This window comes from Nipponia nippon, unplaced genomic scaffold (genome assembly GCF_047370975.1).
Source record: "Nipponia nippon isolate SJK-2023a ecotype South Korea unplaced genomic scaffold, ASM4737097v1 scaffold_24, whole genome shotgun sequence".
Lineage (NCBI taxonomy): Eukaryota > Metazoa > Chordata > Aves > Pelecaniformes > Threskiornithidae > Nipponia > Nipponia nippon.
Window position 1 is genome coordinate 3,142,623 of NW_028262341.1, and position 10,955 is coordinate 3,153,577.

Genomic DNA, 10,955 nt, shown 5'->3' on the forward strand with positions numbered 1-10,955 from the left:
AGGAAACTCATGAAATAGCTTGGAAGTATCTCTGTGGGATAGACAAGATAAAAGAGGGGTCCACATAATCCACAAGACTGGAGGTAGCTGGAGGCATGAAGGAAAGAAAAATAAGGACAATAGAGGGGATTTGCACTTCAAGAGTGCTATTTTTCTCCACTAAAGAAATTCTGGACAACTAGCTCAGATGCAGATATGCAGACAGTAGACATACAGAGAAGCATAACAGATTAATAATCTGTGCAGATATTTTTGCTCTTTAGCAAAAGTGCTCATGACACTGTAATTGATGTAGACTCGATGGAGACTTTCCTTACCAATAAGGCACAAATAATAGGATTTACTCCTGTGATTACTAACAGCACCAGGTGTAATTAGCTCTTAAGTCACACTCACAATTAGACTCAAGCAGCAAGCAAACCTTTCACTAATAGTTTAAAAGCCTTTGTAGAGTCTTGTGTCTGTATGGTTTGCACTGAAGAAGATGAAGAGTCTTGCAGATCCTTCCTATGTGTTATGTATTGTTCACAATGTGATAGTGAGAGATAAAGATATCAATATCACAATGAAATATCAATGACATAAAGAAAGCTAAAACTCCTGGAAACAACAACTTGATTTAAAAGGCCCTAAGTTTAGCTCTTACCAGCAAGGATGTTGTGAGGATATGCAGGGAGAAGATCAGAAAGGCGAAGGCACAGCTGGAACTTAAACTGGCCACCGCCGTTAAAGACAAAAAAAACAAAAAGTTTTTATAAATATATCAGTGACAAAAGGAGGACCAGGGAGAATCTCCCTCCTTTGTTGGATGCAGAAGGTAACCTTGCCACAAAGGATGAGGAGAAGGCTGAGGTACTTAATACCTTCTTTGCCTCAGTCTTTAATAGTCAAGTTAGTCATCCTTGGGTTTTTCAGGCCCCTGAGCTGGGAGATGGAGATAGGATGCAGAGTGAAGTCCCAGTTATTGAAGAGGTGGCAGTCACTGACCTGCTCCTGCACCTGGATGCTCACAAGTCCATGGGCCCAGATGGGATCCACCTGAGGATACTGAGGGAGCTGGCAGAGGAGCTGGCCAAGCCACTCTCCATCATTTATCAGCAGTCCTGGTCAACCGGGGAGGTCCCAGGTGACTGGAAGCTAGCAAACATGATGCCCCTCCACAAGCAGGGTCGCAAGGAGGATCCGGGGAAGTACAGGCCTGCCAGCCTGACCTCAGTGCCGGGGAAGGTCATGGAACAAATCATCTTAAGTGCCATTATGCAGCAAGTGCGGGACAACCGGGGGATCAGGCCCAGCAAGCATGGGTTTATGAAAGGGAGGTCCTGCTTCACTAATCTGGTCTCCTTCTATGACAAGGTGACCCGCTTAGTGGATGAGGGGAAGGCTGTGGATGTTGTCTACTTGGACTTTAGTAAGGCCTTTGACACTGTCTCCCACAGCAGGACTCTTTCTTTTCTTGGCCTTCATAGAATCATAGAATCGTTAAGGTTGGAAAAGACCCTTAAGATCATCAAGTCCAACTGTTAACCTATCACTGCCAAGTCTTCACTAAACCATGTCCTCGAGCACCACGTCTATCCGTTCTTTAAATACCTTCAGGGATGGAGACTCAACCACTTCCCTGGACAGCCTGTTCCAATGCTTGACCATCCTTTCAGTGATAAAGTTTTTCCTAATATCTAACCTAAACTTCCCCTGGCACAGCTTGAGGCCGTTTACTCTCATCCTATCACTCATTACTAGGGAGAAGAGACCGACCCCCACCTCGCTACAACCTCCTTTCAGGTAGTTGTGGAGAGCAATAAGGTCTCCCCTCAGCCTCCTCTTCTCCAGACTAAACAACCCCAGCTCCCTCAGCCGCTCCTCATAAGACTTGTGCTCTAGACCCTTCACCAACTTTGTTGCCCTTCTCTAGACATGCTGCAGCACCTCAATGGCCTTCTTGCAGTGAGGGGCCCAAAACTGAGCACAGTACTCAAGGTGCGGCCTCACCAATACCGAGTACAGGGGCACTATCACCTCCCTGGTCCTGATGGCCACACTATTCTTGATACAAGCCACGATGCCATTGGCCTTCTTGGCCACCTGAGCACACTGCTGGCTCATGGTCAGGTGGCTGTCAACCAACACCCCCAGGTCCTTTTCCACCAGGCAGCTCTCCAGACACTCCTCCCCCAGCCTGTAGCGTTGCATGGGGTTGTTGTGACGCAAGTGCAGGACCCGGCACTTAGCCTTGTTGAATCTCATACAGTTGGCCCCAGCCCAATGATCCAGCCTGTCCAGGTCCCTCTGTACAGCCTTCCTATCCTCCAGCAGACTGACACTTCCACCCAGTTTGGTGTCATCTGCAAACTTACTGAGGGTGCACTCGATCCCCTCATCCAGATCATTGCTTCACCTTCATCTTCCCATTCAGGCCATTAGCTACCTTCAGGAGAGTCTCAGACAAAATTTGAAATTCTTTGTGCCATGCTTCAAACTATCCAATCATTTGTTATCAGTCACATGGCTAATCCCTGCAGGCTATCTTTTTTAACGCATTCTATGTATTGAAAATACCATGTTGTTTTTTTTCAGCTGAACTCAATGCACACGGGGAGACTAATTTCAAGCTTTTCTGGGAGGTTTAAAATAAAGAATATACACTGAAAATTTTCTTGTTGGAAGCTGACATGCAACTTGTCATAATTTTTAAATGATCTGGTAAAAAAGTCATTTTCATAGAAATGCTATAGAAAAGCTTTTTCTACATCAGTGGCACTGCTGATCCCAATGGAATAACAAACTGGGAAAAATGTCACAAGACAACATAGATTTAACATACTTTTTAAGACTGATCTTTGTTTTTATAAGATCAATGAGCTTTAAAAGGGAAATTTCACTTCAGGCAAATATGTCCCTCTGGTGGATTGACCCCAGCCAACAACCAAGCACCCACACAGCTGCTCACTCATTGCCTTCTCCTGCCTGATAGGCATAAAATAGAACATGAGAATTGTGCATTGAGATAAGGCCAGCTGAATAGGCAAAGCAAAATCCTTGCTTGTAGGGAAAGTAAAGAAGGAATTTATTTACTATATCCCATCAGCAGGCAGATGTCCAGGCACTTCTCGGAAGCAGGACATCAGTATACATAGCGGTTGCTTCAGAAGACAAATACCATAATCATGAATGCATCATGTACCCCCCTTCCCCTTAGCTTTTTTTATGAGCATGACATTATGTGGTATGGGATATCCCTTTGGTCATTTGGGGACAGCTGTCCCAGCTGTGTCCCCTCCCAGGATCTTCTCCACCCCAGCCACCTTGCTGGGGTGGGTAGAGAGGGAAATGGAGAAGTTCTTGACTTTGTGGAAGCACTGATCAATAAAAGCCAAAACACTGGTGAGTTATCAATACTGGTTTAGTCACAAATGCAAAACACAGCACCATAGGGGCTGCTGTGAAGAATGTTGCCTCCAACCCAGCCAGACCCAGTACAGTCCGAAGAGAAATGTGTATCCATACATCACAACATCAAGAGTGGTCCATACCTCTAGAAGTTTCCAAATATGCAGATGGTCACAGGTTGATTTGCCTTGTGGCCTCCTTTTGCAGTAAATTTCTTTGTCATTATACAATTGATATGACGGACAGTATTTTGTATCTCTACTTAGGGATTTCAGCAGTGTCATGTACCTTTTATTATACCAAAGTGATTATAGCACTTTGATAAAATATGCCTTTGATATAATAAAAATACTATGACATATTACAGATGATACAATAAAACCTACCAAAAAATTAAAGTGTAATCACAATAACTGTGATCATAATAGTTGTTCTAGCAAATAACTGGGAAGTACACCATGGGACCTATAGACTTTATGTAATAACACATTGGTTGACATTTGCAAAACAAATATAAAAATTTTAAATATAAATGATGCCTCTTGACTTTTCTCAAACACACTAGCTCTAAGGCTGGCCAAAATCAACCTGTGATTAATCCAGTCACAAGGAACCTAATTTGAACTAGTAGAACAGTGAAAAAGGTTCCTTGAAAACAATTTTAGATATGATTAAAAAACAAATACCTATTTACATTAAGTATTTACTATGCACTTTGGATTTTTTCCAAAGCCAGCTAAACACCATAATTATTCACTAATTATTTGTAAGAAGAAAAGCAAAATGCCTGAGAGATATTATTCATAATAAACAATTCAGTCAGCTCTATATATGACTCAGAGAAGGTTTTAAAGTGCTGCAGGGCAAGTTCCTTATATAACACCTGGAGTATACTATGAACAACTAATTTGTGTTTGTTACTTACACCTAAGCTAATCACCTTGATCTCCTGTATTCAAAAGGAAAGTATTTCTAGCATGCAGTATATTTCATTTTAAGTGGATGACTTAGAAATGGGTAGGTGCCTTTTTCTCTCTTGTGACTACACGGACACCCTCAGGTGGTCTACCTGACTTGGATATCTACCCTGCAAATTTCTAATGCCAAAGGAGATGAACACCCTGTGAAGGGTTCAGATTTTTTTTTCACTTTTCCTGGCCATTCTGTACTAACCAAATAGAACAATTCTAACTCCAAATCAAGCTCTGGAAAAATCCTCTAGTGAGAAACTGAGGTTTGTGTGTCCTTTAAACTTTCTAGAAAGACCATCTTGTTGGAATATTTCTCTTAGTTAAAACTGTAATATCTAGTGAACTGTCTCTCCAGCATCTTCCCATAGGCTAGAAGAGAAGTTAATATAATTGGTGGACAGAAAAAAAGCAAAGACTGAATTTGGAACAGCCCCACTAAAAGAAAAAAAAAGTTGTATAAAAGTTAAATATGTGACTAGAGCTTACCCCATGTAAATCATATAACTGTCTTAACGCTGTGCATTTATAGCTCGTATCTCCAAAGCCTTGCAAAACACTTCTCCTTTCAGGGTGGAAGAAAAGCATAATAGGTGCATTTTTGCATTTATTCTGTGTAAGAAAAGTAAGCAACTTTTTACTTCTTTTGCTTTCTTTTCCTCTGCTGCAATTCACCTTCAGTATGATAAAATTCCATTGTAAAATGGAACATTATACAACCAAAAAGTAAGCATATTGTAAAAGAGGTATTCTGCTTATATAAATCACTTAACACAGATAATTTACCTGACACAGATTTACTATGCAAATATACCTTTATGTATTTAAAGAGGACAAGATATATTTCAACAATCCACTTCCTTTAAATATGTTTATTTTGCTTTCATTTAAAACATTTAAAGTCGTCTCAGTTTTATCAAGACTGGTAAGTACTATTTATTTTCCATAATGTTTTGTACTTTTTCTTTCCTTCTTCCCTGAAACTTTAAATCTTCCAGCACCCAAGGGAATCCATAAAAGTAAGCAGTTCAAGTTGACTCTTTCCATCCTGAATTATCCATTTCTGCCTCCTCCAGATTCCAATTTACATTTCAAGAGTCTTCGTGGCTGGCATGGGATTAAGTACTTTTTTTAATTTAAATGTTGTGTATTCTGTTCCAAACACTAGTATTTCTAGGACAGATTTATGCTTCAAAAATTCACAACAACAAGGATATAAAATTGCCTTGGGATGACTATTTCTCGGGCACATTCAAGCATTAAATTTGTTCATTACAATAAGAAAATGAAATTGCCTCGGAACCTAGCATTAGCTATTTTTAAAACTGCCCTGTTGAGGTGACGTGCAGTTTGTCTACTATAAAGTGAACTGCATTAATTAAATAATTTTCTCTTCCCTAATTAGCTATATTTCACTCTTGGCAATATCAAAACAGTGTTGTTTTTTTTCTTAAAAGAATACTTTTAAAGTACATTTCTTGCATGTCTACTGAATAAATATACTACAATCCAAAGCCATTTAAAGTCAACAGAAATCTTTCCACTGACTTTAGTGAGCTTCAAGTCAGCTCAAACTTACTAAGTTGCCTTCGAAGATTCCTGAGAATTCTAGGAAAAAGTACAGCAAAATGATACGGAGTTCCTGGACATATTTTTTTTGACTTACAAGTAAAAAATGCCTGTCTTCAGAGTCATCTGCAAATTACAATACTCACAAAGCAATTTCAATACAGAAAAGTTTTAGAACTACAGAAAATGTAAGTAAGAACACTCTTGAAACAGCAGACTGTATCAAAAGGGTTAGAAAACTAAAAGCTATAGGCAGACTGCCTATTGCAGATTAAAGGTAGTCTGAGAAACTACAAAAAAACCAGAGTCCAAAGAAGGAAGAAAGTAATGCAGTATAATAAGCTTTTACTGTTTCAAGTACTTTAGGAAAATACTGACCAGAAGAGGTCAAAATACTAAAATTGCTTCAAAAATGTTATTACATATTAGTACAAGGGAAACAGATTCCATTAGATTTTACTGTTGCAACTGGAACTGAGAATAAGACAATGAAAATTATGCATAAGACCACTAAAGCTAGATATTCAAATCTCTTATTTCCTCTCACTTGGTGATGAACATTCGTTTCCTGTGATCCATATGATTTTAAATCATGGGTAGCTTAAAAAACTTTAATGGTAACCATAGCACAAGAGGCAGAGGCATATACAGTAATGTAAATATGATTTTGAAAATAGTAAATCGAACTAGAACTTGTAATTTCCCTGGTAATAAAAAAAGTGTCCTGGTTTCAGTATTCTGCTCTTGGACCAAATTTGCTAAGAGATGTTAACAGTACCACAACTGCAATTTTGGGGGATTGTTTGGTTTGGTTTTTTTTAATCACTTGCAAAATTAGAGACCTTTTAGGAAATAAAGAAAATAAAGGAATCTTTATGCTACTTCGATAGGACTACAGCATCTGTTCACCTACTCGGAATGTCTTCAATTTACCCAATACAGGAACTATGAACAGTGAAACCCCAGCTCCACACACATCAACACAAGACACACAAGGGCATCTAGAGCCCTGAGAGCTTACTCAGAAGATTAGCCTCCCACTGAAGTCCACATTTCCATGTTCTTACTGCTATGTAGCTGATTTCAACCTAGAATGTGTATACTGTGTAACTGAACTTACAAATATGAATGCAAATGTTTAAAAGCTATTCTTGCTGTGGAAGAAAAAAAAGCAACCAGGCAATGGCAACATTTTAGCCAGGTGTGCTATTACTGGACCAAATATACACATACTGTTGAAAATTAGATAATTTATAAAATTTTATAGTTTAAAAATTAGATAATTTTAAAAGCATGACAGCTGAAAAAATGTTTTTTCTAAAAGGTGTAGGAGGCATAAGTTAAAGGTTGAAGAATAATTCAGGAATCTTTTACTTTAAATGATTGCATAAGTGAGTTTGTATAAGTGACACTAGGACTGGAAATTCAGTCTCTTCAAAAGATGAAGTCTCTTTGAGTGTTCTTTGCGGTTTTAGTACTTAGAGCACTCTGCTTTCGACTATTTAAACTTCAAACTCCCTTTCTTACTTTGTCACTCACAGTCTGTCCAGGCTCCTCAGTGGTGTTTTTAAACCTGCTCTGAAAAAACTCCTGGTAGATTCAGTCTTTAAAAATACTGTCTAGCTAGTGCTCTCCTTAATAGTGGTGCAGGGAAACACAGTTCTTCAGGCTCTTTCAGAATGACAGATCTGCAGAGCTGTGCCTCCATCTCCCCACCTCTGCTTTGCCCATCACTGCTTTTGGGATCAGTGGGTGGCTCACATCAGCCTCTCTCTAATTACCTTGTCCAGAAATGGATAGGTATTGTGACCATCAGCTAGACAGGTGGTATTCAGCAGCCCATCATCTCAGCTGTGTGATGGGTGCTCGGTGACCCTCCATTTGCAGTAGACTTAAAGGGAAGAACTCTTCCTTGTCAAAAGGAATCACCTCAAGTTTTTCAGCCATCCCTGTTGCCTTCTCAGCTCTTCTTACTTTCCCTGTGTAGTGACGTGTAGTTAAGACACATCTACATACTCTTGTGCCTTAATCTTTCAGCTTCAGCTACTGGAATGATGTGGATTGCCCAGTATGAAATAAAACAGCCCGGGCGGGGCTGTAATTTGCCTCTTGGACTGCCCAAATATCTTGTAATTCGCTAGGTCCATGGAAGCATTGTGCCAAATGTAAGCTATTGGCCACTTAGCGGAACTTAAGATGGCCAAGATACAGTCATTGGACTTGTTCCCAAAAAGAGAATTTTTATCTTCTCAAAATATAAGCAATTTTACTCTGCAGTATAGCACTGAATCACCACAGATCCGCAGATGAAGACTGACATTCAGCCCAGCAACATTCCCAGTAGCCTGCCATCGGCTGGCAAAAAAACCCAAAACCTTGTAATGAGACAATGAACGGTTACTGGCTTCTAAAGTAAAACACAGTGCAAGACCTGTAATAGCTAGCTAACACAAGCTTCTCATCCCAGTTTATCAACACATTATACAAAAATGAAAGCTAATCAACCGTAACTCCCTCTCCCCGCCCCCCCCCCCCCCAAATGCTTAATATTGTGCTAAATGTTAAGTTATCCCCTTAAAAAAAACTGAGTCAGAAAAGTGATGATAGCATCATGGCATCACAGAAACACAACCCTGCCTCTGGCAGGGAATAACATTTCTGCAGGTATTTCTTAATTCTCATGGTACACAAGCACAGGCAAAGGGAATTGCTTTGCTCCTTGTCGTCCTCTCACCTGCAGTACCAGAAATATCCCTCTAGAGTTAGAATGAGCTTTGGAAGCAGACTAGTAGCTCAGGTCCAGTTATCCCTAAATGATACATAAACTGAAGAACCAGACTTGCTGTGACCCACTGCATGCTCTCTTTGAAGAGTGAAACAGGATTCTTGGCAAAAGGAAGAGGGAATAATTATTTTCTTTCCAACAGCAAGTCTCTGTTCCTTGCTGCCAGGAACATTGCTAAGACTGAAACTATAATGTAAATATAAACCCTGTCATACAGAATGTTAAGTAGCACCTGAGTAGAATAAATTACTGTCAAAAATATTGGAATTGCTGTTTCCACCTGTGTGTGGGTGTTCTCAAAAGTAGAAGAAGAACCTGAAGTTTGACTAGAAAAGCAGATCAGGTACACACTGGGAACAGCCCCAAAGCCTACTGTAAAAGCAACAGTGGCCCCAAGAGAAGTCTACAAGGAAGCAAACGGCATTGCTGGGCTGTCCACCCAGAGGTGTGGTGTCGCCTACATCTAAGAGACTTGACTCACCTAAACTGGAACCTTGAAAATCCCTGCTTAACCACAGGTAATTCCTGGAAAAGCATCAAAGTCAACTTTTGACCTGAACATTCCCAGCAGTTGTGTTTCTGCTAATTCCCAGTACTCCTTTCTTGATAGCGTTGAGCTTTGCTTGTATCTGATTCTTACTGGGATTCGGAAATAACATCTCCTCCTGCATAAAACTCCCAAGTTCAATCCAGTAAGTGTTCTGAGACTAAATTTAAAACTTACACCAAACCTGGGGGATTCATAAAACAGTACCAGCCACCTCCTTCCTTTCGAGTACAGCCAGAGGGCAGCCAATCCTGTTGCTTGTTCAGAAGCCCAGACATTAAGAGTACTTGCCTGGCGGCAATCACATAATGAAAAGAAATCCCTGAAACACAGTTATCTTTCACAAACTTTATGGCTCATGTGTACTGTATCATCCTAACCCAATGAATGTTTCCTGGAGGCCAGCACAACACAGACTACAGAACAGACTCAGAATTAATATGTCCTTCCTTTCCCTCCTTTGCCATTAGCCATGGAGCTGTGTCCCAGCTGGCAAGAAATGGAGGGGTGCTTTTATCAGAAGGAAACATATAAAAAGCAGGTAGCGCTCTTCTGTTAGATTAAAGACATGCTTCATTAGCTTTCAAAATGAGGATTACGTGTCTCTGTTTCCAGGAGAGCAGCCACAACTCTGAGGTGGATGAAGGCATCCTTCTGAAGCCATGTGTAAGAAAGAAGATGTATCTAACACACATGAGGGAACTCAGCCCTGCCGACTAGCCAGCAGTAACAGTTTTAACCATGTGCTCATGAAGCACACCAGTTGGTCTTCTCCCATTTTGAGATATGCAAGAACTGTTATAAAAGGCCCTGGCAGCCTTGGTACCTAACACTGGTTTTATATTTTATATATAAAATACTGGGTTTATATATTACTGGGTGCGTTTTTTGAGCAACCTGATCTAGAGAAAGATGTCCCTGCCCACAGCACGGGCTTGGACTAGATGGTCTTTAAAGGTCTCTTCCAACCCAAACTGTTCTATGACCCTACGCTATTTTTTGGCCAAGTAGCCTTAAAAACAGCCACTGCAGTTTCATGCTGTTGTGTTTGACCTGGTTCTTTTCCCTGTCTTAAAAGGTAAGACAAGATGCACTAATCAGAAACTGGAGGTTTCTTACAGAATGCAGTTTTCACCAACAAAAAGAGGACAATAAAAGTTAATATTATCAATTACCTGTGATTAATCTTGTGGTGATTAGCTGATATAAAGTCAAAGCCTACAGACACATGCCTATGGATTTTCTTAATTCACATCAGTGGAAGCAGCTTTGAAGTGTGAGTAAGCAACGTTATGGAAGTACAGGAGCCACTGGGAGCTTTGTAGCTTTGTAAGTTTCCACTCCCAGTCTAGTCCTTTTAGAAACAGTACTAGAATGTTGCCTTCAAAGATATATGTGATAAAAAAGGTTAATGAAAACTCACATTAACTGGATATGCATATTTGCCAGATCTTTACAGACTTTCATATCTGCTACTGAATGCACTCAGAAATACCCGTTAAAAATTATGATGGTTTTGTTTATACTGTTTCTATGTTGGGAAAAAAATTAATTTACCATGCACTACATCAAAATTGTATATATAAATTTAGAAACTAGCTATACTAGGGTATCAACATTAAATTCATTTCAATAAAAGCAATGAAACTGATGATGGTGAGCACTCTTCATTTTAACTGTGATTACAGCAATGTAA